This window comes from Pleurodeles waltl, chromosome 12 (assembly GCF_031143425.1).
Source record: "Pleurodeles waltl isolate 20211129_DDA chromosome 12, aPleWal1.hap1.20221129, whole genome shotgun sequence".
NCBI classification, from domain to species: Eukaryota; Metazoa; Chordata; class Amphibia; order Caudata; family Salamandridae; genus Pleurodeles; species Pleurodeles waltl.
In genome coordinates this window covers 120865128-120892762 of record NC_090451.1, presented here as the reverse complement: position 1 = coordinate 120892762, position 27635 = coordinate 120865128, and the positions used below count along the sequence as shown (strand labels likewise).

The window sequence follows — 27635 nt, the reverse complement described above, 5'->3', positions numbered from 1 at the left end:
CATGATTCCATTACATATATCATATAAATTCAAGCTGAAGTAGGGAAGGACAACAAGGTCATTTAGAGCAAAGCTGAAGACAACAAGTTGCCATAACAATCTGTAAATATATGCTCTTTATTATGTGTGGACAACTATCACCTCATAGAACACATTTCGGCTACTATATTTTTTCCTCCTGAAAACTGACCTTTACACGACAAGGTGGCCGAGTGGTTAAGGTGATGAACTGCTAATCCTTTGTGCTCTGCATGCGTGGGTTTGAATCCCACCCTTGTCTGTTTATTATTGTGTGTTTACTTTTTAATATGCGGTATGTCTGGTTTAACCCTATTTTATGTGAAAGTTAAATTACGTATCCCATGGTATTTCCGACAGTACAATGCCTCGGTTTGGAAACACCGCTCAGGTGAGCACTGTGCTTAGGCATTACTGTAAACAGCGCCGGCCGGGTTCTGTGCATGAATCACAAATTCTTTCCTCAGGCGGAGGGTTGTTAAGTTGGGGGACGTAGAAGTTTGCAATATATTGTGAAATGAAACTGCATAGAAAATGTGTTAATGTAGAAATAATGCACGCGTTTGAAATGTGCCCACGGGGAGTGGCTACCAATGTATATGAAGACTAATGAAAGTTATTAATGCTGAATTAATTATGTACTGATGTTTTGAACTTGTATTAACATATCAAAATTGGAGTTATGTATTAGGAGTTTGTACATTAAGCACTAGGCCTTAGTTTATCGAGGGTCTGGGCCTACATGCCTGGTCTCATATTAAACTGTGTTTTTCTAATGTGCAATGTGCTGTTTTCCTGAAGGACACGAAACTGTACTTTTCCAGAAGCTAGAGATGTGTGTAGCTGTAGTAAATTCTTTCTCATGGGACCCGACTTGCTCAAGGAGACATTCTTGCTGAATGCAACAGTGTAATTCGTAACAGGTGCAAGGTTGACTGGAGTAGGAGAAAACAATGGAACTACTGACTGGTGCGTAAAGTGTAACTTTTCTTACCTGACATTCCAACCGATGAAGACGTCAATAACATGGCCCAATAAACGACATGTGAACTATGGTTTGTGGAAAATTCTGGTGAAATGCGTGAATAATTATTGGACAGAGATAACGATGCACAAATTATTATCCAACGAGGAATTAGGAGTAAATTAGACAGTTTTGATTTAACCATATGACTTGAGCAGAAATCAGCTATTTATTGGACATTCCACTCCAACCCATTCTTTGCCATTCTACTGAGCCATTTAGGCCATTTCCTTTGAGACTTTGCCGTTTGTTCGTCCTGATACTCTAAACCACCCTTTACTTATTCCTTACTGATACTCATATCTCCTCTATATGAGGGGAGTTCTTGTTCCTCAGCTATGCAATACAGAGGCTTTGCCCTGTCCTATCTTTGCTGATGGTGAAAACGACTGATGGCCTGAGGACAAAGACTGACGCTGTTTGCTGATCCGTTGGATGGGTAACTATCTGATGAAAATTGTAATTGTCGGCTTGCCTTTTCTTTCTCGGTACCAACTGTTCTTTGATAGAGGCCATAGTTAGATGTTTTCCAAATTTGTGTTTGCTAAATTGTTTTGCATGAAGCCCAACATGCTGATGCTAATTTGAGGTTAGTTAAGGTGTTCACTAAAATCTGACGCAAATAGACAAATTACTGAGTTCTTGCTTTTTTGAATCATGCACTACGGAGACTTTGCTAAGTTGGTTCTTATTAATGATGTGTTAATACTGAGTGAATATTCTCCATGCATTGATTAATTGCATTTCTAATTGCAAATCTGAAGAGTTACTAATGAGATGAATTGCCGATGAGATTAACAGAAATGACTTTAGATTGTAACCAATAGGGAAATAAGTATCCTAACACTTAACTAAATTGGTGTTTTTATTCATGACTGAAAGGTCATGGTGTGTTCCCTTTATTGACTCTCATTAAAGGTTATTGATTAGCATGATGATTAGTTATTGCGATTGTTGTTGAGATATTGATCCATTGATTTGTGATGCCAAAAGACATCTCGTACTGGGAAGTCTCCGAACGTAGTCCAAAAGGTTCATCGACCTAGGCGTGTCTCCTTGTAAGTTTACTTATCAAGGCCGTGATGCGCTATCACTAATAAAAAGTCATCTGATCTGTTGCTGCTGAGTCATCGTCAACGAAAACCACCAAGATATTACTTCAATGTGGTGTAATTACGACTGCCTCAGTTTTATGCGTTACGTGAGCAGTCGGACAGCAATTTATTTAGCGCAAAAATATTTCTTGTTGATGCACGTACGTTTTTAAACTGAAGTGTCAAAGCTGTAGCGGCAATACTCCCAGTTTAGGCGGTTTTATAAACTAAGTTTTACTTTCTTCTACTTAAAACGTTTTGCAGAACAATGCACATTAAATGGGAAGGCAGTTTTCCTTATTTGTGTACTATTTGCTGCCTAATGTTGACATGTAAGCACCCCAACAATGAATGACACCTAGAGACTCGAAAGCACCATACCAGTAAAATATTTGTATGAAATTGCACTTTAAATCCAGGTACAACTGAAATAAAGCAATCTTAGCTCATTTGAGGGTTGTGTGACAGTAGATCACATATGGATAGAACACGTTTGGAATGTGTAATTTTCATGATTCCATTACATATATCATATAAATTCAAGCTGAAGTAGGGAAGGACAACAAGGTCATTTAGAGCAAAGCTGAAGACAACAAGTTGCCATAACAATCTGTAAATATATGCTCTTTATTATGTGTGGACAACTATCACCTCATAGAACACATTTTGACTACTATATTATTTCCTCTTGAAAACTGACCTTTACACGACAAGGTGGCCGAGTGGTTAAGGCGATGGACTGCTAATCCATTGTGCTCTGCATGCGTGGGTTCGAATCCCACCCTTGTCGGTTTATTATTGTGTGTTTACTTTTTAATATGCGGTATGTCTGGTTTAACCCTATTTTATGTGAAAGTTAAATTACGTATCCCATGGTATTTCCGACAGTACAATGCCTCGGTTTGGAAACACCGCTCAGGTGAGCACTGTGCTTAGGCATTACTGTAAACAGCGCCGGCCGGGTTCTGTGCATGAATCACAAATTCTTTCCTCAGGCGGAGGGTTGTTAAGTTGGGGGACGTAGAAGTTTGCAATATATTGTGTAATGAAACTGCATAGAAAATGTGTTAATGTAGAAATAATGCACGCGTTTAAAATGTGCCCACGGGGAGTGGCTACCAATGTATACGAAGGCTAATGAAAGTTATTAATGCTGAATTAATTATGTACTGATGTTTTGAACTTGTATTAACATATCAAAATTGGAGTTATGTATTAGGAGTTTGTACATTAAGCACTAGGCCTTAGTTTAGCGAGGGTCTGGGCCTACATGCCTGGTCTCATATTAAACTGTGTTTTTCTAACGTGCAATGTGCTGTTTTCCTGAAGGACACGAAACTGTACTTTTCCAGAAGCTAGAGATGTGTGTAGCTGTAGTAAATTCTTTCTCATGGGTCCCGACTTGCTCAAGGAGACATTCATACTGAATGCAACAGTGTAATTCGTAACAGGTGCAAGGTTGACTGGAGTAGGAGAAAACAATGGAACTACTGACTGGTGCGTAAAGTGTAACTTTTCTTACCTGACATTCCAACCGATGAAGACGTCAATAACATGGCCCAATAAACGACATGTGAACTATGGTTTGTGGAAAATTCTGGTGAAATGCGTGAATAATTATTGGACAGAGATAACGATGCACAAATTATTATCCAACAAGGAATTAGGAGTAAATTAGACAGTTTTGATTTAACCATATGACCTGAGCAGAAATCAGCTATTTATTGGACATTCCACTCCAACCCATTCTTTGCCATTCTACTGAGCCATTCAGGCCATTTCCTTTGAGACTTTGCCGTTTGTTCGTCCTGATACTCTAAACCACCCTTTACTTATTCCTTACCTGATAGTCATATCTCCTCTATATGAGGGGAGTTATTGTTCCTCAGCTATGCAATACAGAGGCTTTGCCCTGTCCTATCTTTGCTGATGGTGAAAACGACTGATGCCCTGAGGACAAAGACTGACGCTGTTTGCTGATCTGTTGGATGGGTAACTATCTGATGAAAATTGTAATTGTCGGCTTGCCTTTTCTTTCTCGGTACCATCTGCTCTTTGATAGAGGCCATAGTTAGATGTTTTCCAAATTTGTGTTTGCTAAATTGTTTTGCATGAAGCCCAACATGCTGATTCTAATTTGAGGTTAGTTAAGGTGTTCACTAAAATCTGACGCAAATAGACAAATTACTGAGTTCTTGCTTTTTTGAATGATGCACTACTGAGACTTTGCTAAGTTGGTTCTTATTAATGATGTGTTAATACTGAGTGAATATTCTCCATGCATTGATTAATTGCATTTCTAATTGCAAATCTGAAGAGTTACTAATGAGATGAATTGCCGATGAGATTAACAGAAATGACTTTAGATTGTAACCAATAGGGAAATAAGTATCCTAACACTTAACTAAATTGGTGTTTTTATTCATGACTGAAAGGTCATGGTGTGTTCACTTTATTGACTCTCATTAAAGGTTATTGATTAGCATGATGATTAGTTATTGCGATTGTTGTTGAGATATTGATCCATTGATTTGTGATGCCAAAAGACATCTCGTACTGGGAAGTCTCCAAACGTAGTCCAAAAGGTTCATCGACCTAGGCGTGTCTCCTTGTAAGTTTACTTATCAAGGCCGTGATGCGCTATCACTAATAAAAAGTCATCTGATCTGTTGCTGCTGAGTCATCGTCAACGAAAACCACCAAGATATTACTTCAATGTGGTGTAATTACGACTGCCTCAGTTTTATGCGTTACGTGAGCAGTCGGACAGCAATTTATTTAGCGCAAAAATATTTCTTGTTGATGCACGTACGTTTTTAAACTGAAGTGTGAAAGCTGTAGCGGCAATACTCCCAGTTTAGGCGGTTTTATAAACTAAGTTTTACTTTCTCCTACTTAAAACGTTTTGCAGAACAATGCACATTAAATGGGAAGGCAGTTTTCCTTATTTGTGTACTATTTGCTGCCTAATGTTGACATGTAAGCACCCCAACAATGAATGACACCTAGAGACTCGAAAGCACCATACCAGTAAAATATTTGTATGAAATTGCACTTTAAATCCACGTACAACTGAAATAAAGCAATCTTAGCTCATTTGAGGGTAGTGTGACAGTAGATCACATATGGATAGAACACGTTTGGAATGTGTAATTTTCATGATTCCATTACATACTGTATATCATATAAATTCAAGCTGAAGTAGGGAAGGACAACAAGGTCATTTAGAGCAAAGCTGAAGACAACAAGTTGCCATAACAATCTGTAAATATATGCTCTTTATTATGTGTGGACAACTATCACCTCATAGAACACATTTCGGCTACTATATTTTTTCCTCCTGAAAACTGACCTTTACACGACAAGGTGGCCGAGTGGTTAAGGCGATGGATTGCTAATCCATTGTGCTCTGCATGCGTGGTTTCGAGTCCCACCCTTGTCGGTTTGTTATTGTGTGTTTACTTTTTAATATGCGGTATGTCTGGTTTAACCCTATTTTATGTGAAAGTTAAATTACGTATCCCATGGTATTTCCGACAGTACAATCCCTCGGTTTGGAAACACCGCTCAGGTGAGCACTGTGCTTAGGCATTACTGTAAACAGCGCCGGCCGGGTTCTGTGCATGAATCACAAATTCTTTCCTCAGGCGGAGGGTTGTTAAGTTGGGGGACGTAGAAGTTTGCAATATATTGTGTAATGAAACTGCATAGAAAATGTGTTAATGTAGAAATAATGCAAGCGTTTAAAATGTGCCCACGGGGAGTGGCTACCAATGTATACGAAGACTAATGAAAGTTATTAATGCTGAATTAATTATGTACTGATGTTTTGAACTTGTATTAACATATCAAAATTGGAGTTATGTATTAGGAGTTTGTACATTAAGCACTAGGCCTTAGTTTAGCGAGGGTCTGGGCCTACATGCCTGGTCTCATATTTAACTGTGTTTTTCTAACGTGCAATGTGCTGTTTTCCTGAAGGACACGAAACTGTACTTTTCCAGAAGCTAGAGATGTGTGTAGCTGTAGTAAATTCTTTCTCATGGGACCCGACTTGCTCAAGGAGACATTCTTGATGAATGCAACAGTGTAATTCGTAACAGGTGCAAGGTTGCCTGGAGTAGGAGAAAACAATGGAACTACTGACTGGTGCGTAAAGTGTAACTTTTCTTACCTGACATTCCAACCGATGAAGACGTCAATAACATGGCCCAATAAACGACATGTGAACTATGGTTTGTGGAAAATTCTGGTGAAATGCGTGAATAATTATTGGACAGAGATAACGATGCACAAATTATTATCCAACGAGGAATTAGGAGTAAATTAGACAGTTTTGATTTAAACATATGACCTGAGCAGAAATCAGCTATTTATTGGACATTCCACTCCAACCCATTCTTTGCCATTCTACTTAGCCATTTAGGCCATTTCCTTTGAGACTTTGCCGTTTGTTCGTCCAGATACTCTAAACCACCCTTTACTTATTCCTTACCTGATACTCATATCTCCTCTATATGAGGGGAGTTCTTGTTCCTCAGCTATGCAATACAGAGGCTTTGCCCTGTCCTATCTTTGCTGATGGTGAAAACGACTGATGCCCTGAGGACAAGGACTGACGCTGTTTGCTGATCCGTTGGATGGGTAACTATCTGATGAAAATTGTAATTGTCGGCTTGCCTTTTCTTTCTCGGTACCAACTGCTCTTTGATAGAGGCCATAGTTAGATGTTTTCCAAATTTGTGTTTGCTAAATTGTTTTGCATGAAGCCCAACATGCTGATTCTAATTTGAGGTTAGATAAGGTGTTTACTAAAATCTGACGCAAATAGACAAATTACTGAGTTCTTGCTTTTTTTAATCATGCACTACTGAGACTTTGCTAAGTTGGTTCTTATTAATGATGTGTTAATACTGAGTGAATATTCTCCATGCATTGATTAATTGCATTTCTAATTGCAAATCTGAAGAGTTACTAATGAGATGAATTGCCGATGAGATTAACAGAAATGACTTTAGATTGTAACCAATAGGGAAATAAGTATCCTAACACTTAACTAAATTGGTGTTTTTATTCATGACTGAAAGGTCATGGTGTGTTCACTTTATTGACTCTCATTAAAGGTTATTTATTAGCATGATGATTAGTTATTGCGATTGTTGTTGAGATATTGATCCATTGATTTGTGATGCCAAAAGACATCTCGTACTGGGAAGTCTCCGAACGTAGTCCAAAAGGTTCATCGACCTAGGCGTGTCTCCTTGTAAGTTTACTTATCAAGGCCGTGATGCGCTATCACTAATAAAAAGTCATCTGATCTGTTGCTGCTGAGTCATCGTCAACGAAAACCACCAAGATATTACTTCAATGTGGTGTAATTACGACTGCCTCAGTTTTATGCGTTACGTGAGCAGTCGGACAGCAATTTATTTAGCGCAAAAATATTTCTTGTTGATGCACGTACGTTTTTAAACTGAAGTGTCAAAGGTGTAGCGGCAATACTCCCAGTTTAGGCGGTTTTATAAACTAAGTTTTACTTTCTTCTACTTAAAACGTTTTGCAGAACAATGCATATTAAATGGGAAGGCAGTTTTCCTTATTTGTGTACTATTTGCTGCCTAATGTTGACATGTAAGCACCCCAACAATGAATGACACCTAGAGACTCGAAAGCACCATACCAGTAAAATATTTGTATGAAATTGCACTTTAAATCCACGTACAACTGAAATAAAGCAATCTTAGCTCATTTGAGGGTAGTGTGACAGTAGATCACATATGGATAGAACACGTTTGGAATGTGTAATTTTCATGATTCCATTACATATATCATATAAATTCAAGCTGAAGTAGGGAAGGACAACAAGGTCATTTAGAGCAAAGCTGAAGACAACAAGTTGCCATAACAATCTGTAAATATATGCTCTTTATTATGTGTGGACAACTATCACCTCATAGAACACATTTCGGCTACTATATTTTTTCCTCCTGAAAACTGACCTTTTCACGACAAGGTGGCCGAGTGGTTAAGGTAATGAACTGCTAATCCTTTGTGCTCTGCATGCGTGGGTTCAAATCCCACCCTTGTCTGTTTATTATTGTGTGTTTACTTTTTAATATGCGGTATGTCTGGTTTAACCCTATTTTATGTGAAAGTTAAATTACGTATCCCATGTTATTTCCGACAGTACAATGCCTCGGTTTGGAAACACCGCTCAGGTGAGCACTGTGCTTAGGCATTACTGTAAACAGCGCCGGCCGGGTTCTGTGCATGAATCACAAATTCTTTCCTCAGGCGGAGGGTTGTTAAGTTGGGGGACGTAGAAGTTTGCAATATATTGTGTAATGAAACTGCATAGAAAATGTGTTAATGTAGAAATAATGCACGCGTTTCAAATGTGCCCACGGGGAGTGGCTACCAATGTATACGAAGACTAATGAAAGTTATTAATGCTGAATTAATTATGTACTGATGTTTTGAACTTGTATTAACATATCAAAATTGGAGTTATGTATTAGGAGTTTGTACATTAAGCACTAGGCCTTAGTTTAGCGAGGGTCTGGGCCTACATGCCTGGTCTCATATTAAACTGTGTTTTTCTAACGTGCAATGTGCTGTTTTCCTGAAGGACACGAAACTGTACTTTTCCAGAAGCTAGAGATGTGTGTAGCTGTAGTAAATTCTTTCTCATGGGACCCGACTTGCTCAAGGAGACATTCATGCTGAATGCAACAGTGTAATTCGTAACAGGTGCAAGGTTGACTGGAGTAGGAGAAAACAATGGAACTTCTGACTGGTGCGTAAAGTGTAACTTTTCTTACCTGACATTCCAACCGATGAAGACGTCAATAACATGGGCCAATCAATGACATGTGAACTATGGTTTGTGGAAAATTCTGGTGAAATGCGTGAATAATTATTGGACAGAGATAACGATGCACAAATTATTATCCAACGAGGAATTAGGAGTAAATTAGACAGTTTTGATTTAACCATATGACCTGAGCAGAAATCAGCTATTTATTGGACATTCCACTCCAACCCATTCTTTGCCATTCTACTGAGCCATTCAGGCCATTTCCTTTGAGACTTTGCCGTTTGTTCGTCCTGATACTCTAAACCACCCTTTACTTATTCCTTACCTGATAGTCATATCTCCTCTATATGAGGGGAGTTCTTGTTCCTCAGCTATGCAATACAGAGGCTTTGCCCTGTCCTATCTTTGCTGATGGTGAAAACGACTGATGCCCTGAGGACAAAGACTGACGCTGTTTGCTGATCTGTTGGATGGGTAACTATCTGATGAAAATTGTAATTGTCGGCTTGCCTTTTCTTTCTCGGTACCATCTGCTCGTTGATAGAGGCCATAGTTAGATGTTTTCCAAATTTGTGTTTGCTAAATTGTTTTGCATGAAGCCCAACATGCTGATTCTAATTTGAGGTTAGTTAAGGTGTTCACTAAAATCTGACGCAAATAGACAAATTACTGAGTTCTTGCTTTTTTGAATCATGCACTACTGAGACTTTGCTAAGTTGGTTCTTATTAATGATGTGTTAATACTGAGTGAATATTCTCCATGCATTGATTAATTGCATTTCTAATTGCAAATCTGAAGAGTTACTAATGAGATGAATTGCCGATGAGATTAACAGAAATGACTTTAGATTGTAACCAATAGGGAAATAAGTATCCTAACACTTAACTAAATTGGTGTTTTTATTCATGACTGAAAGGTCATGGTGTGTTCACTTTATTGACTCTCATTAAAGGTTATTGATTAGCATGATGATTAGTTATTGCGATTGTTGTTGAGATATTGATCCATTCATTTGTGATGCCAAAAGACATCTCGTACTGGGAAGTCTCCAAACGTAGTCCAAAAGGTTCATCGACCTAGGCGTGTCTCCTTGTAAGTTTACTTATCAAGGCCGTGATGCGCTATCACTAATAAAAAGTCATCTGATCTGTTGCTGCTGAGTCATCGTCAACGAAAACCACCAAGATATTACTTCAATGTGGTGTAATTACGACTGCCTCAGTTTTATGCGTTACGTGAGCAGTCGGACAGCAATTTATTTAGCGCAAAAATATTTCTTGTTGATGCACGTACGTTTTTAAACTGAAGTGTGAAAGCTGTAGCGGCAATACTCCCAGTTTAGGCGGTTTTATAAACTAAGTTTTACTTTCTCCTACTTAAAACGTTTTGCAGAACAATGCACATTAAATGGGAAGGCAGTTTTCCTTATTTGTGTACTATTTGCTGCCTAATGTTGACATGTAAGCACCCCAACAATGAATGACACCTAGAGACTCGAAAGCACCATACCAGTAAAATATTTGTATGAAATTGCACTTTAAATCCACGTACAACTGAAATAAAGCAATCTTAGCTCATTTGAGGGTAGTGTGACAGTAGATCACATATGGATAGAACACGTTTGGAATGTGTAATTTTCATGATTCCATTACATATATCATATAAATTCAAGCTGAAGTAGGGAAGGACAACAAGGTCATTTAGAGCAAAGCTGAAGACAACAAGTTGCCATAACAATCTGTAAATATATGCTCTTTATTATGTGTGGACAACTATCACCTCATAGAACACATTTCGGCTACTATATTTTTTCCTCCTGAAAACTGACCTTTACACGACAAGGTGGCCGAGTGGTTAAGGTGATGAACTGCTAATCCTTTGTGCTCTGCATGCGTGGGTTCGAATCCCACCCTTGTCTGTTTATTATTGTGTGTTTACTTTTTAATATGCGGTATGTCTGGTTTAACCCTATTTTATGTGAAAGTTAAATTACGTATCCCATGGTATTTCCGACAGTACAATGCCTCGGTTTGGAAACACCGCTCAGGTGAGCACTGTGCTTAGGCATTACTGTAAACAGCGCCGGCCGGGTTCTGTGCATGAATCACAAATTCTTTCCTCAGGCGGAGGGTTGTTAAGTTGGGGGACGTAGAAGTTTGCAATATATTGTGTAATGAAACTGCATAGAAAATGTGTTAATGTAGAAATAATGCACGCGTTTGAAATGTGCCCACGGGGAGTGGCTACCAATGTATATGAAGACTAATGAAAGTTATTAATGCTGAATTAATTATGTACTGATGTTTTGAACTTGTATTAACATATCAAAATTGGAGTTATGTATTAGGAGTTTGTACATTAAGCACTAGGCCTTAGTTTATCGAGGGTCTGGGCCTACATGCCTGGTCTCATATTAAACTGTGTTTTTCTAATGTGCAATGTGCTGTTTTCCTGAAGGACACGAAACTGTACTTTTCCAGAAGCTAGAGATGTGTGTAGCTGTAGTAAATTCTTTCTCATGGGACCCGACTTGCTCAAGGAGACATTCTTGCTGAATGCAACAGTGTAATTCGTAACAGGTGCAAGGTTGACTGGAGTAGGAGAAAACAATGGAACTACTGACTGGTGCGTAAAGTGTAACTTTTCTTACCTGACATTCCAACCGATGAAGACGTCAATAACATGGCCCAATAAACGACATGTGAACTATGGTTTGTGGAAAATTCTGGTGAAATGCGTGAATAATTATTGGACAGAGATAACGATGCACAAATTATTATCCAACGAGGAATTAGGAGTAAATTAGACAGTTTTGATTTAACCATATGACTTGAGCAGAAATCAGCTATTTATTGGACATTCCACTCCAACCCATTCTTTGCCATTCTACTGAGCCATTTAGGCCATTTCCTTTGAGACTTTGCCGTTTGTTCGTCCTGATACTCTAAACCACCCTTTACTTATTCCTTACTGATACTCATATCTCCTCTATATGAGGGGAGTTCTTGTTCCTCAGCTATGCAATACAGAGGCTTTGCCCTGTCCTATCTTTGCTGATGGTGAAAACGACTGATGGCCTGAGGACAAAGACTGACGCTGTTTGCTGATCCGTTGGATGGGTAACTATCTGATGAAAATTGTAATTGTCGGCTTGCCTTTTCTTTCTCGGTACCAACTGTTCTTTGATAGAGGCCATAGTTAGATGTTTTCCAAATTTGTGTTTGCTAAATTGTTTTGCATGAAGCCCAACATGCTGATGCTAATTTGAGGTTAGTTAAGGTGTTCACTAAAATCTGACGCAAATAGACAAATTACTGAGTTCTTGCTTTTTTGAATCATGCACTACGGAGACTTTGCTAAGTTGGTTCTTATTAATGATGTGTTAATACTGAGTGAATATTCTCCATGCATTGATTAATTGCATTTCTAATTGCAAATCTGAAGAGTTACTAATGAGATGAATTGCCGATGAGATTAACAGAAATGACTTTAGATTGTAACCAATAGGGAAATAAGTATCCTAACACTTAACTAAATTGGTGTTTTTATTCATGACTGAAAGGTCATGGTGTGTTCCCTTTATTGACTCTCATTAAAGGTTATTGATTAGCATGATGATTAGTTATTGCGATTGTTGTTGAGATATTGATCCATTGATTTGTGATGCCAAAAGACATCTCCTACTGGGAAGTCTCCGAACGTAGTCCAAAAGGTTCATCGACCTAGGCGTGTCTCCTTGTAAGTTTACTTATCAAGGCCGTGATGCGCTATCACTAATAAAAACTCATCTGATCTGTTGCTGCTGAGTCATCGTCAACGAAAACCACCAAGATATTACTTCAATGTGGTGTAATTACGACTGCCTCAGTTTTATGCGTTACGTGAGCAGTCGGACAGCAATTTATTTAGCGCAAAAATATTTCTTGTTGATGCACGTACGTTTTTAAACTGAAGTGTCAAAGCTGTAGCGGCAATACTCCCAGTTTAGGTGGTTTTATAAACTAAGTTTTACTTTCTTCTACTTAAAACGTTTTGCAGAACAATGCACATTAAATGGGAAGGCAGTTTTCCTTATTTGTGTACTATTTGCTGCCTAATGTTGACTTGTAAGCACCCCAACAATGAATGACACCTAGAGACTCGAAAGCACCATACCAGTAAAATATTTGTATGAAATTGCACTTTAAATCCAGGTACAACTGAAATAAAGCAATCTTAGCTCATTTGAGGGTTGTGTGACAGTAGATCACATATGGATAGAACACGTTTGGAATGTGTAATTTTCATGATTCCATTACATATATCATATAAATTCAAGCTGAAGTAGGGAAGGACAACAAGGTCATTTAGAGCAAAGCTGAAGACAACAAGTTGCCATAACAATCTGTAAATATATGCTCTTTATTATGTGTGGACAACTATCACCTCATAGAACACATTTTGACTACTATATTATTTCCTCTTGAAAACTGACCTTTACACGACAAGGTGGCCGAGTGGTTAAGGCGATGGACTGCTAATCCATTGTGCTCTGCATGCGTGGGTTTGAATCCCACCCTTGTCGGTTTATTATTGTGTGTTTACTTTTTAATATGCGGTATGTCTGGTTTAACCCTATTTTATGTGAAAGTTAAATTACGTATCCCATGGTATTTCCGACAGTACAATGCCTCGGTTTGGAAACACCGCTCAGGTGAGCACTGTGCTTAGGCATTACTGTAAACAGCGCCGGCCGGGTTCTGTGCATGAATCACAAATTATTTCCTCAGTCGGAGGGTTGTTAAGTTGGGGGACGTAGAAGTTTGCAATATATTGTGTAATGAAACTGCATAGAAAATGTGTTAATGTAGAAATAATGCACGCGTTTAAAATGTGCCCACGGGGAGTGGCTACCAATGTATACGAAGGCTAATGAAAGTTATTAATGCTGAATTAATTATGTACTGATGTTTTGAACTTGTATTAACATATCAAAATTGGAGTTATGTATTAGGAGTTTGTACATTAAGCACTAGGCCTTAGTTTAGCGAGGGTCTGGGCCTACATGCCTGGTCTCATATTAAACTGTGTTTTTCTAACGTGCAATGTGCTGTTTTCCTGAAGGACACGAAACTGTACTTTTCCAGAAGCTAGAGATGTGTGTAGCTGTAGTAAATTCTTTCTCATGGGACCCGACTTGCTCAAGGAGACATTCATGCTGAATGCAACAGTGTAATTCGTAACAGGTGCAAGGTTGACTGGAGTAGGAGAAAACAATGGAACTACTGACTGGTGCGTAAAGTGTAACTTTTCTTACCTGACATTCCAACCGATGAAGACGTCAATAACATGGCCCAATAAACGACATGTGAACTATGGTTTGTGGAAAATTCTGGTGAAATGCGTGAATAATTATTGGACAGAGATAACGATGCACAAATTATTATCCAACAAGGAATTAGGAGTAAATTAGACAGTTTTGATTTAACCATATGACCTGAGCAGAAATCAGCTATTTATTGGACATTCCACTCCAACCCATTCTTTGCCATTCTACTGAGCCATTCAGGCCATTTCCTTTGAGACTTTGCCGTTTGTTCGTCCTGATACTCTAAACCACCCTTTACTTATTCCTTACCTGATAGTCATATCTCCTCTATATGAGGGGAGTTCTTGTTCCTCAGCTATGCAATACAGAGGCTTTGCCCTGTCCTATCTTTGCTGATGGTGAAAACGACTGATGCCCTGAGGACAAAGACTGACGCTGTTTGCTGATCTGTTGGATGGGTAACTATCTGATGAAAATTGTAATTGTCGGCTTGCCTTTTCTTTCTCGGTACCATCTGCTCTTTGATAGAGGCCATAGTTAGATGTTTTCCAAATTTGTGTTTGCTAAATTGTTTTGCATGAAGCCCAACATGCTGATTCTAATTTGAGGTTAGTTAAGGTGTTCACTAAAATCTGACGCAAATAGACAAATTACTGAGTTCTTGCTTTTTTGAATCATGCAGTACTGAGACTTTGCTAAGTTGGTTCTTATTAATGATGTGTTAATACTGAGTGAATATTCTCCATGCATTGATTAATTGCATTTCTAATTGCAAATCTGAAGAGTTACTAATGAGATGAATTGCCGATGAGATTAACAGAAATGACTTTAGATTGTAACCAATAGGGAAATAAGTATCCTAACACTTAACTAAATTGGTGTTTTTATTCATGACTGAAAGGTCATGGTGTGTTCACTTTATTGACTCTCATTAAAGGTTATTGATTAGCATGATGATTAGTTATTGCGATTGTTGTTGAGATATTGATCCATTGATTTGTGATGCCAAAAGACATCTCGTACTGGGAAGTCTCCAAACGTAGTCCAAAAGGTTCATCGACCTAGGCGTGTCTCCTTGTAAGTTTACTTATCAAGGCCGTGATGCGCTATCACTAATAAAAAGTCATCTGATCTGTTGCTGCTGAGTCATCGTCAACGAAAACCACCAAGATATTACTTCAATGTGGTGTAATTACGACTGCCTCAGTTTTATGCGTTACGTGAGCAGTCGGACAGCAATTTATTTAGCGCAAAAATATTTCTTGTTGATGCACGTACGTTTTTAAACTGAAGTGTGAAAGCTGTAGCGGCAATACTCCCAGTTTAGGCGGTTTTATAAACTAAGTTTTACTTTCTCCTACTTAAAACGTTTTGCAGAACAATGCACATTAAATGGGAAGGCAGTTTTCCTTATTTGTGTACTATTTGCTGCCTAATGTTGACATGTAAGCACCCCAACAATGAATGACACCTAGAGACTCGAAAGCACCATACCAGTAAAATATTTGTATGAAATTGCACTTTAAATCCACGTACAACTGAAATAAAGCAATCTTAGCTCATTTGAGGGTAGTGTGACAGTAGATCACATATGGATAGAACACGTTTGGAATGTGTAATTTTCATGATTCCATTACATATATCATATAAATTCAAGCTGAAGTAGGGAAGGACAACAAGGTCATTTAGAGCAAAGCTGAAGACAACAAGTTGCCATAACAATCTGTAAATATATGCTCTTTATTATGTGTGGACAACTATCACCTCATAGAACACATTTCGGCTACTATATTTTTTCCTCCTGAAAACTGACCTTTACACGACAAGGTGGCCGAGTGGTTAAGGCGATGGATTGCTAATCCATTGTGCTCTGCATGTGTGGTTTCGAGTCCCACCCTTGTCGGTTTGTTATTGTGTGTTTACTTTTTAATATGCGGTATGTCTGGTTTAACCCTATTTTATGTGAAAGTTAAATTACGTATCCCATGGTATTTCCGACAGTACAATCCCTCGGTTTGGAAACACCGCTCAGGTGAGCACTGTGCTTAGGCATTACTGTAAACAGCGCCGGCCGGGTTCTGTGCATGAATCACAAATTCTTTCCTCAGGCGGAGGGTTGTTAAGTTGGGGGACGTAGAAGTTTGCAATATATTGTGTAATGAAACTGCATAGAAAATGTGTTAATGTAGAAATAATGCAAGCGTTTAAAATGTGCCCACAGGGAGTGGCTACCAATGTATACGAAGACTAATGAAAGTTATTAATGCTGAATTAATTATGTACTGATGTTTTGAACTTGTATTAACATATCAAAATTGGAGTTATGTATTAGGAGTTTGTACATTAAGCACTAGGCCTTAGTTTAGCGAGGGTCTGGGCCTACATGCCTGGTCTCATATTTAACTGTGTTTTTCTAACGTGCAATGTGCTGTTTTCCTGAAGGACACGAAACTGTACTTTTCCAGAAGCTAGAGATGTGTGTAGCTGTAGTAAATTCTTTCTCATGGGACCCGACTTGCTCAAGGAGACATTCTTGCTGAATGCAACAGTGTAATTCGTAACAGGTGCAAGGTTGCCTGGAGTAGGAGAAAACAATGGAACTACTGACTGGTGCGTAAAGTGTAACTTTTCTTACCTGACATTCCAACCGATGAAGACGTCAATAACATGGCCCAATAAACGACATGTGAACTATGGTTTGTGGAAAATTCTGGTGAAATGCGTGAATAATTATTGGACAGAGATAACGATGCACAAATTATTATCCAACGAGGAATTAGGAGTAAATTAGACAGTTTTGATTTAACCATATAACCTGAGCAGAAATCAGCTATTTATTGGACATTCCACTCCAACCCATTCTTTGCCATTCTACTGAGCCATTTAGGCCATTTCCTTTGAGACTTTGCCGTTTGTTCGTCCAGATACTCTAAACCACCCTTTACTTATTCCTTACCTGATACTCATATCTCCTCTATATGAGGGGAGTTCTTGTTCCTCAGCTATGCAATACAGAGGCTTTGCCCTGTCCTATCTTTGCTGATGGTGAAAATGACTGATGCCCTGAGGACAAGGACTGACGCTGTTTGCTGATCCGTTGGATGGGTAACTATCTGATGAAAATTGTAATTGTCGGCTTGCCTTTTCTTTCTCGGTACCAACTGCTCTTTGATAGAGGCCATAGTTAGATGTTTTCCAAATTTGTGTTTGCTAAATTGTTTTGCATGAAGCCCAACATGCTGATTCTAATTTGAGGTTAGTTAAGGTGTTTACAAAAATCTGACGCAAATAGACAAATTACTGAGTTCTTGCTTTTTTTAATCATGCACTACTGAGACTTTGCTAAGTTGGTTCTTATTAATGATGTGTTAATACTGAGTGAATATTCTCCATGCATTGATTAATTGCATTTCTAATTGCAAATCTGAAGAGTTACTAATGAGATGAATTGCCGATGAGATTAACAGAAATGACTTTAGATTGTAACCAATAGGGAAATAAGTATCCTAACACTTAACTAAATTGGTGTTTTTATTCATGACTGAAAGGTCATGGTGTGTTCACTTTATTGACTCTCATTAAAGGTTATTTATTATCATGATGATTAGTTATTGCGATTGTTGTTGAGATATTGATCCATTGATTTGTGATGCCAAAAGACATCTCGTACTGGGAAGTCTCCGAACGTAGTCCAAAAGGTTCATCGACCTAGGCGTGTCTCCTTGTAAGTTTACTTATCAAGGCCGTGATGCGCTATCACTAATAAAAAGTCATCTGATCTGTTGCTGCTGAGTCATCGTCAACGAAAACCACCAAGATATTACTTCAATGTGGTGTAATTACGACTGCCTCAGTTTTATGCGTTACGTGAGCAGTCGGACAGCAATTTATTTAGCGCAAAAATATTTCTTGTTGATGCACGTACGTTTTTAAACTGAAGTGTCAAAGGTGTAGCGGCAATACTCCCAGTTTAGGCGGTTTTATAAACTAAGTTTTACTTTCTTCTACTTAAAACGTTTTGCAGAACAATGCACATTAAATGGGAAGGCAGTTTTCCTTATTTGTGTACTATTTGCTGCCTAATGTTGACATGTAAGCACCCCAACAATGAATGACACCTAGAGACTCGAAAGCACCATACCAGTAAAATATTTGTATGAAATTGCACTTTAAATCCACGTACAACTGAAATAAAGCAATCTTAGCTCATTTGAGGGTAGTGTGACAGTAGATCACATATGGATAGAACACGTTTGGAATGTGTAATTTTCATGATTCCATTACATATATCATATAAATTCAAGCTGAAGTAGGGAAGGACAACAAGGTCATTTAGAGCAAAGCTGAAGACAACAAGTTGCCATAACAATCTGTAAATATATGCTCTTTATTATGTGTGGACAACTATCACCTCATAGAACACATTTCGGCTACTATATTTTTTCCTCCTGAAAACTGACCTTTACACGACAAGGTGGCCGAGTGGTTAAGGTGATGAACTGCTAATCCTTTGTGCTCTGCATGCGTGGGTTCAAATCCCACCCTTGTCTGTTTATTATTGTGTGTTTACTTTTTAATATGCGATATGTCTGGTTTAACCCTATTTTATGTGAAAGTTAAATTACGTATCCCATGGTATTTCCGACAGTACAATGCCTCGGTTTGGAAACACCGCTCAGGTGAGCACTGTGCTTAGGCATTACTGTAAACAGCGCCGGCCGGGTTCTGTGCATGAATCACAAATTCTTTCCTCAGGCGGAGGGTTGTTAAGTTGGGGGACGTAGAAGTTTGCAATATATTGTGTAATGAAACTGCATAGAAAATGTGTTAATGTAGAAATAATGCACGCGATTCAAATGTGCCCACGGGGAGTGGCTACCAATGTATACGAAGACTAATGAAAGTTATTAATGCTGAATTAATTATGTACTGATGTTTTGAACTTGTATTAACATATCAAAATTGGAGTTATGTATTAGGAGTTTGTACATTAAGCACTAGGCCTTAGTTTAGCGAGGGTCTGGGCCTACATGCCTGGTCTCATATTAAACTGTGTTTTTCTAATGTGCAATGTGCTGTTTTCCTGAAGGACACAAAACTGTACTTTTCCAGAAGCTAGAGATGTGGGTAGCTGTAGTAAATTCTTTCTCATGGGACCCGACTTGCTCAAGGAGACATTCTTGCTGAATGCAACAGTGTAATTCGTAACAGGTGCAAGGTTGCCTGGAGTAGGAGAAAACAATGGAACTACTGACTGGTGCGTAAAGTGTAACTTTTCTTACCTGACATTCCAACCGATGAAGACGTCAATAACATGGCCCAATAAACGACATGTGAACTATGGTTTGTGGAAAATTCTGGTGAAATGCGTGAATAATTATTGGACAGAGATAACGATGCACAAATTATTATCCAACGAGGAATTAGGAGTAAATTAGACAGTTTTGATTTAACCATATGACTTGAGCAGAAATCAGCTATTTATTGGACATTCCACTCCAACCCATTCTTTGCCATTCTACTGAGCCATTTAGGCCATTTCCTTTGAGACTTTGCCGTTTGTTCGTCCTGATACTCTAAACCACCCTTTACTTATTCCTTACCTGATACTCATATCTCCTCTATATGAGGGGAGTTCTTGTTCCTCAGCTATGCAATACAGAGGCTTTGCCCTGTCCTATCTTTGCTGATGGTGAAAACGACTGATGGCCTGAGGACAAAGACTGACGCTGTTTGCTGATCCGTTGGATGGGTAACTATCTGATGAAAATTGTAATTGTCGGCTTGCCTTTTCTTTCTCGGTACCAACTGTTCTTTGATAGAGGCCATAGTTAGATGTTTTCCAAATTTGTGTTTGCTAAATTGTTTTGCATGAAGCCCAACATGCTGATGCTAATTTGAGGTTAGTTAAGGTGTTCACTAAAATCTGACGCAAATAGACAAATTACTGAGTTCTTGCTTTTTTGAATCATGCACTACGGAGACTTTGCTAAGTTGGTTCTTATTAATGATGTGTTAATACTGAGTGAATATTCTCCATGCATTGATTAATTGCATTTCTAATTGCAAATCTGAAGAGTTACTAATGAGATGAATTGCCGATGAGATTAACAGAAATGACTTTAGATTGTAACCAATAGGGAAATAAGTATCCTAACACTTAACTAAATTGGTGTTTTTATTCATGACTGAAAGGTCATGGTGTGTTCCCTTTATTGACTCTCATTAAAGGTTATTGATTAGCATGATGATTAGTTATTGCGATTGTTGTTGAGATATTGATCCATTGATTTGTGATGCCAAAAGACATCTCGTACTGGGAAGTCTCCGAACGTAGTCCAAAAGGTTCATCGACCTAGGCGTGTCTCCTTGTAAGTTTACTTATCAAGGCCGTGATGCGCTATCACTAATAAAAAGTAATCTGATCTGTTGCTGCTGAGTCATCGTCAACGAAAACCACCAAGATATTACTTCAATGTGGTGTAATTACGACTGCCTCAGTTTTATGCGTTACGTGAGCAGTCGGACAGCAATTTATTTAGCGCAAAAATATTTCTTGTTGATGCACGTACGTTTTTAAACTGAAGTGTCAAAGCTGTAGCGGCAATACTCCCAGTTTAGGCGGTTTTAGAAACTAAGTTTTACTTTCTTCGACTTAAAACGTTTTGCAGAACAATGCACATTAAATGGGAAGGCAGTTTTCCTTATTTGTGTACTATTTGCTGCCTAATGTTGACATGTAAGCACCCCAACAATGAATGACACCTAGAGACTCGAAAGCACCATACCAGTAAAATATTTGTATGAAATTGCACTTTAAATCCACGTACAACTGAAATAAAGCAATCTTAGCTCATTTGAGGGTAGTGTGACAGTAGATCACATATGGATAGAACACGTTTGGAATGTGTAATTTTCATGATTCCATTACATATATCATATAAATTCAAGCTGAAGTAGGGAAGGACAACAAGGTCATTTAGAGCAAAGCTGAAGACAACAAGTTGCCATAACAATCTGTAAATATATGCTCTTTATTATGTGTGGACAACTATCACCTCATAGAACACATTTTGACTACTATATTATTTCCTCTTGAAAACTGACCTTTACACGACAAGGTGGCCGAGTGGTTAAGGCGATGGACTGCTAATCCATTGTGCTCTACATGCGTGGGTTCGAATCCCACCCTTGTCGGTTTATTATTGTGTGTTTACTTTTTAATATGCGGTATGTCTGGTTTAACCCTATTTTATGTGAAAGTTAAATTACGTATCCCATGGTATTTCCGACAGTACAATGCCTCGGTTTGGAAACACCGCTCAGGTGAGCACTGTGCTTAGGCATTACTGTAAACAGCGCCGGCCGGGTTCTGTGCATGAATCACAAATTCTTTCCTCAGTCGGAGGGTTGTTAAGTTGGGGGACGTAGAAGTTTGCAATATATTGTGTAATGAAACTGCATAGAAAATTTGTTAATGTAGAAATAATGCACGCGTTTAAAATGTGCCCACGGGGAGTGGCTACCAATGTATACGAAGACTAATGAAAGTTATTAATGCTGAATTAATTATGTACTGATGTTTTGAACTTGTATTAACATATCAAAATTGGAGTTATGTATTAGGAGTTTGTACATTAAGCACTAGGCCTTAGTTTAGCGAGGGTCTGGGCCTACATGCCTGGTCTCATATTAAACTGTGTTTTTCTAACGTGCAATGTGCTGTTTTCCTGAAGGACACGAAACTGTACTTTTCCAGAAGCTAGAGATGTGTGTAGCTGTAGTAAATTCTTTCTCATGGGACCCGACTTGCTCAAGGAGACATTCATGCTGAATGCAACAGTGTAATTCGTAACAGGTGCAAGGTTGACTGGAGTAGGAGAAAACAATGGAACTACTGACTGGTGCGTAAAGTGTAACTTTTCTTACCTGACATTCCAACCGATGAAGACGTCAATAACATGGGCCAATCAATGACATGTGAACTATGGTTTGTGGAAAATTCTGGTGAAATGCGTGAATAATTATTGGACAGAGATAACGATGCACAAATTATTATCCAACGAGGAATTAGGAGTAAATTAGACAGTTTTGATTTAACCATATGACCTGAGCAGAAATCAGCTATTTATTGGACATTCCACTCCAACCCATTCTTTGCCATTCTACTGAGCCATTCAGGCCATTTCCTTTGAGACTTTGCCGTTTGTTCGTCCTGATACTCTAAACCACCCTTTACTTATTCCTTACCTGATAGTCATATCTCCTCTATATGAGGGGAGTTCTTGTTCCTCAGCTATGCAATACAGAGGCTTTGCCCTGTCCTATCTTTGCTGATGGTGAAAACGACTGATGCCCTGAGGACAAAGACTGACGCTGTTTGCTGATCTGTTGGATGGGTAACTATCTGATGAAAATTGTAATTGTCGGCTTGCCTTTTCTTTCTCGGTACCATCTGCTCTTTGATAGAGGCCATAGTTAGATGTTTTCCAAATTTGTGTTTGCTAAATTGTTTTGCATGAAGCCCAACATGCTGATTCTAATTTGAGGTTAGTTAAGGTGTTCACTAAAATCTGACGCAAATAGACAAATTACTGAGTTCTTGCTTTTTTGAATCATGCACTACTGAGACTTTGCTAAGTTGGTTCTTATTAATGATGTGTTAATACTGAGTGAATATTCTCCATGCATTGATTAATTGCATTTCTAATTGCAAATCTGAAGAGTTACTAATGAGATGAATTGCCGATGAGATTAACAGAAATGACTTTAGATTGTAACCAATAGGGAAATAAGTATCCTAACACTTAACTAAATTGGTGTTTTTATTCATGACTGAAAGGTCATGGTGTGTTCACTTTATTGACTCTCATTAAAGGTTATTGATTAGCATGATGATTAGTTATTGCGATTGTTGTTGAGATATTGATCCATTGATTTGTGATGCTAAAAGACATCTCGTACTGGGAAGTCTCCAAACGTAGTCCAAAAGGTTCATCGACCTAGGCGTGTCTCCTTGTAAGTTTACTTATCAATGCCGTGATGCGCTATCACTAATAAAAAGTCATCTGATCTGTTGCTGCTGAGTCATCGTCAACGAAAACCACCAAGATATTACTTCAATGTGGTGTAATTACGACTGCCTCAGTTTTATGCGTTACGTGAGCAGTCGGACAGCAATTTATTTAGCGCAAAAATATTTCTTGTTGATGCACGTACGTTTTTAAACTGAAGTGTGAAAGCTGTAGCGGCAATACTCCCAGTTAAGGCGGTTTTATAAACTAAGTTTTACTTTCTCCTACTTAAAACGTTTTGCAGAACAATGCACATTAAATGGGAAGGCAGTTTTCCTTATTTGTGTACTATTTGCTGCCTAATGTTGACATGTAAGCACCCCAACAATGAATGACACCTAGAGACTCGAAAGCACCATACCAGTAAAATATTTGTATGAAATTGCACTTTAAATCCACGTACAACTGAAATAAAGCAATCTTAGCTCATTTGAGGGTAGTGTGACAGTAGATCACATATGGATAGAACACGTTTGGAATGTGTAATTTTCATGATTCCATTACATATATCATATAAATTCAAGCTGAAGTAGGGAAGGACAACAAGGTCATTTAGAGCAAAGCTGAAGACAACAAGTTACCATAACAATCTGTAAATATATGCTCTTTATTATGTGTGGACAACTATCACCTCATAGAACACATTTCGGCTACTATATTTTTTCCTCCTGAAAAATGACCTTTACACGACAAGGTGGCCGAGTAGTTAAGGCGATGGATTGCTAATCCTTTGTGCTCTGCATGCGTGGGTTCGAATCCCACCCTTGTTGGTTTGTTATTGTGTGTTTACTTTTTAATATGCGGTATGTCTGGTTTAACCCTATTTTATGTGAAAGTTAAATTACGTATCCCATGGTATTTCCGACAGTACAATGCCTCGGTTTGGAAACACCGCTCAGGTGAGCACTGTGCTTAGGCATTACTGTAAACAGCGCCGGCCGGGTTCTGTGCATGAATCACAAATTCTTTCCTCAGGCGGAGGGTTGTTAAGTTGGGGGACGTAGAAGTTTGCAATATATTGTGTAATGAAACTGCATAGAAAATGTGTTAATGTAGAAATAATGCAAGCGTTTAAAATGTGCCCACGGGGAGTGGCTACCAATGTATACGAAGACTAATGAAAGTTATTAATGCTGAATTAATTATGTACTGATGTTTTGAACTTGTATTAACATATCAAAATTGGAGTTATGTATTAGGAGTTTGTACATTGAGCACTAGGCCTTAGTTTAGCGAGGGTCTGGGCCTACATGCCTGGTCTCATATTAAACTGTGTTTTTCTAACGTGCAATGTGCTGTTTTCCTGAAGGACACGAAACTGTACTTTTCCAGAAGCTAGAGATGTGTGTAGCTGTAGTAAATTCTTTCTCATGGCACCCGACTTGCTCAAGGTGACATTCTTGCTGAATGCAACAGTGTAATTCGTAACAGGTGCAAGGTTGCCTGGAGTAGGAGAAAACAATGGAACTACTGACTGGTGCGTAAAGTGTAACTTTTCTTACCTGACATTCCAACCGATGAAGACGTCAATAACATGGGCCAATCAACGACATGTGAACTATGGATTGTGGAAAATTCTGGTGAAATGCATGAATAATTATTGGACAGAGATAACGATGCACAAATTATTATCCAACGAGGAATTAGGAGTAAATTAGACAGTTTTGATTTAACCATATGACCTGAGCAGAAATCAGCTATTTATTGGACATTCCACTCCAACCCATTCTTTGCCATTCTACTGAGCCATTTAGGCCATTTCCTTTGAGACTTTGCCGTTTGTTCGTCCTGATACTCTAAACCACCCTTTACTTATTCCTTACCTGATACCCATATCTCCTCTATATGAGGGGAGTTCTTGTTCCTCAGCTATGCAATACAGAAGCTTTGCCCTGTCCTATCTTTGCTGATGGTGAAAACGACTGATGCCCTGAGGACAAAGACTGACGCTGTTTGCTGATCAGTTGGATGGGTAACTATCTGATGAAAATTGTAATTGTCGGCTTGCCTTTTCTTTCTCGGTACCAACTGCTCTTTGATAGAGGCCATAGCTAGATGTTTTCCAAATTTGTGTTTGCTAAATTGTTTTGCATGAAGCCCAACATGCTGATTCTAATTTGAGGTTAGTTAAGGTGTTCACTAAAATCTGACGCAAATAGACAAATTACTGAGTTCTTGCTTTTTTGAATCATGCACTACTGAGACTTTGCTAAGTTGGTTCTTATTAATGATGTGTTAATACTGAGTGAATATTCTCCATGCATTGATTAATTGCATTTCTAATTGCAAATCTGAAGAGTTACTAATGAGATTTATTGCCGATGAGATTAACAGAAATGACTTTAGATTGTAACCAGTAGGGAAATAAGTATCCTAACACTTAACTAAATTGGTGATTTTATTCATGACTGAAAGGTCATGGTGTGTTCACTTTATTGACTCTCATTAAAGGTTATTGATTAGCATGATGATTAGATATTGCGATTGTTGTTGAGATATTGATCCATTGATTTGTGATGCCAAAAGACATCTCGTACTGGGAAGTCCCCGAACGTAGTCCAAAAGGTTCATCGACCTAGGCGTGTCTCCTTGTAAGTTTACTTATCAAGGCCGTGATGCGGTATCACTAATAAAAAGTCATTTGATCTGTTGCTGCTGAGTCATCGTCAACGAAAACCACCAAGATATTACTTCAATGTGGTGTAATTACGACTGCCTCAGTTTTATGCGTTACGTGAGCAGTCGGACAGCAATTTATTTAGCGCAAAAATATTTCTTGTTGATGCACGTACGTTTTTAAACTGAAGTGTCAAAGCTGTAGCGGCAATACTCCCAGTTTAGGCGGTTTTATAAACTAAGTTTTACTTTCTTCTACTTAAAACGTTTTGCAGAACAATGCACATTAAATGGGAAGGCAGTTTTCCTTATTTGTGTACTATTTGCTGCCTAATGTTGACATGTAAGCACCCCAACAATGAATGACACCTAGAGACTCGAAAGCACCATACCAGTAAAATATTTGTATGAAATTGCACTTTAAATCCACGTAAAACTGAAATAAAGCAATCTTAGCTCATTTGAGGGTAGTGTGACAGTAGATCACATATGGATAGAACACGTTTGGAATGTGTAATTTTCATGATTCCATTACATATATCATATAAATTCAAGCTGAAGTAGGGAAGGACAACAAGGTCATTTAGAGCAAAGCTGAAGACAACAAGTTGCCATAACAATCTGTAAATATATGCTCTTTATTATGTGTGGACAACTATCACCTCGTAGAACACATTTCGGCTACTATATTTTTTCCTCCTGAAAACTGACCTTTACACGACAAGGTGGCTGAGTGGTTAAGGCGATGGACTGCTAATCCATTGTGCTCTGCATGCGTTGGTTCGAATACCACCCTTGTCGGTTTATTATTGTGTGTTTACTTTTTAATATGCGGTATGTCTGGTTTAACCCTATTTTATGTGAAAGTTAAATTACGTATCCCATGGTATTTCCGACAGTACAATGCCTCGGTTTGGAAACACCGCTCAGGTGAGCACTGTGCTTAGGCATTACTGTAAACAGCGCCGGCCGGGTTCTGTGCATGAATCACAAATTCTTTCCTCAGGCAGAGGGTTGTTAAGTTGGGGGACGTAGAAGTTTGCAATATATTGTGTCATGAAACTGCATAGAAAATGTGTTAATGTAGAAATAATGCACGCGTTTAAAATGTGCCCACGGGAAGTGGCTACCAATGTATACGAAGACTAATGAAAGTTATTAATGCTGAATTAATTATGTACTGATGTTTAGAACTTGTATTAACATATCAAAATTGGAGTTATGTATTAGGAGTTTGTACATTAAGCACTAGGCCTTAGTTTAGCGAGGGTCTGGGCCTACATGCCTGGTCTCATATTAAACTGTGTTTTTCTAACGTGCAATGTGCTGTTTTCCTGAAGGACACGAAACTGTACTTTTCCAGAAGCTAGAGATGTGTGTAGCTGTAGTAAATTCTTTCTCATGGGACCCAACTTGCTCAAGGAGACATTCTTGCTGAATGCAACAGTGTAATTCGTAACAGGTGCAAGGTTGCCTGGAGTAGGAGAAAACAATGGAACTACTGACTGGTGCGTAAAGTGTAACTTTTCTTACCTGACATTCCAACCGATGAAGACGTCAATAACATGGGCCAATCAACGACATGTGAACTATGGTTTGTGGAAAATTCTAGTGAAATGCGTGAATAATTATTGGACAGAGATAACGATGCACAAATTATTATCCAACGAGGAATTATGAGTA

General features: G+C 38.5%; 11 non-coding genes across 11 annotated transcripts; all 11 read left to right on the top strand.

The window, feature by feature from the left end:
* Nucleotides 1–198: 198 nt before the first annotated feature.
* Nucleotides 199–280, top strand: TRNAS-GCU (transfer RNA serine (anticodon GCU)). The gene has a single exon. It is a non-coding gene; the product is annotated as a tRNA-Ser (tRNA).
* Nucleotides 281–2844: 2564 nt separating this feature from the next.
* TRNAS-GCU (transfer RNA serine (anticodon GCU)) lies at nucleotides 2845–2926 on the top strand. Its single transcript has one exon. It is a non-coding gene; the product is annotated as a tRNA-Ser (tRNA).
* Nucleotides 2927–5496: 2570 nt separating this feature from the next.
* Nucleotides 5497–5578, top strand: TRNAS-GCU (transfer RNA serine (anticodon GCU)). Its single transcript has one exon. It is a non-coding gene; the product is annotated as a tRNA-Ser (tRNA).
* A 2565-nt stretch (nucleotides 5579–8143) lies between these two features.
* TRNAS-GCU (transfer RNA serine (anticodon GCU)) lies at nucleotides 8144–8225 on the top strand. Its single transcript has one exon. It is a non-coding gene; the product is annotated as a tRNA-Ser (tRNA).
* Nucleotides 8226–10790: 2565 nt separating this feature from the next.
* TRNAS-GCU (transfer RNA serine (anticodon GCU)) lies at nucleotides 10791–10872 on the top strand. The gene has a single exon. It is a non-coding gene; the product is annotated as a tRNA-Ser (tRNA).
* A 2564-nt stretch (nucleotides 10873–13436) lies between these two features.
* TRNAS-GCU (transfer RNA serine (anticodon GCU)) lies at nucleotides 13437–13518 on the top strand. The gene has a single exon. It is a non-coding gene; the product is annotated as a tRNA-Ser (tRNA).
* A 2565-nt stretch (nucleotides 13519–16083) lies between these two features.
* Nucleotides 16084–16165, top strand: TRNAS-GCU (transfer RNA serine (anticodon GCU)). The gene has a single exon. It is a non-coding gene; the product is annotated as a tRNA-Ser (tRNA).
* A 2565-nt stretch (nucleotides 16166–18730) lies between these two features.
* TRNAS-GCU (transfer RNA serine (anticodon GCU)) lies at nucleotides 18731–18812 on the top strand. Its single transcript has one exon. It is a non-coding gene; the product is annotated as a tRNA-Ser (tRNA).
* Nucleotides 18813–21377: 2565 nt separating this feature from the next.
* On the top strand, nucleotides 21378–21459 carry TRNAS-GCU (transfer RNA serine (anticodon GCU)). Its single transcript has one exon. It is a non-coding gene; the product is annotated as a tRNA-Ser (tRNA).
* Nucleotides 21460–24024: 2565 nt separating this feature from the next.
* On the top strand, nucleotides 24025–24106 carry TRNAS-GCU (transfer RNA serine (anticodon GCU)). The gene has a single exon. It is a non-coding gene; the product is annotated as a tRNA-Ser (tRNA).
* Nucleotides 24107–26671: 2565 nt separating this feature from the next.
* TRNAS-GCU (transfer RNA serine (anticodon GCU)) lies at nucleotides 26672–26753 on the top strand. The gene has a single exon. It is a non-coding gene; the product is annotated as a tRNA-Ser (tRNA).
* Nucleotides 26754–27635: the final 882 nt, after the last annotated feature.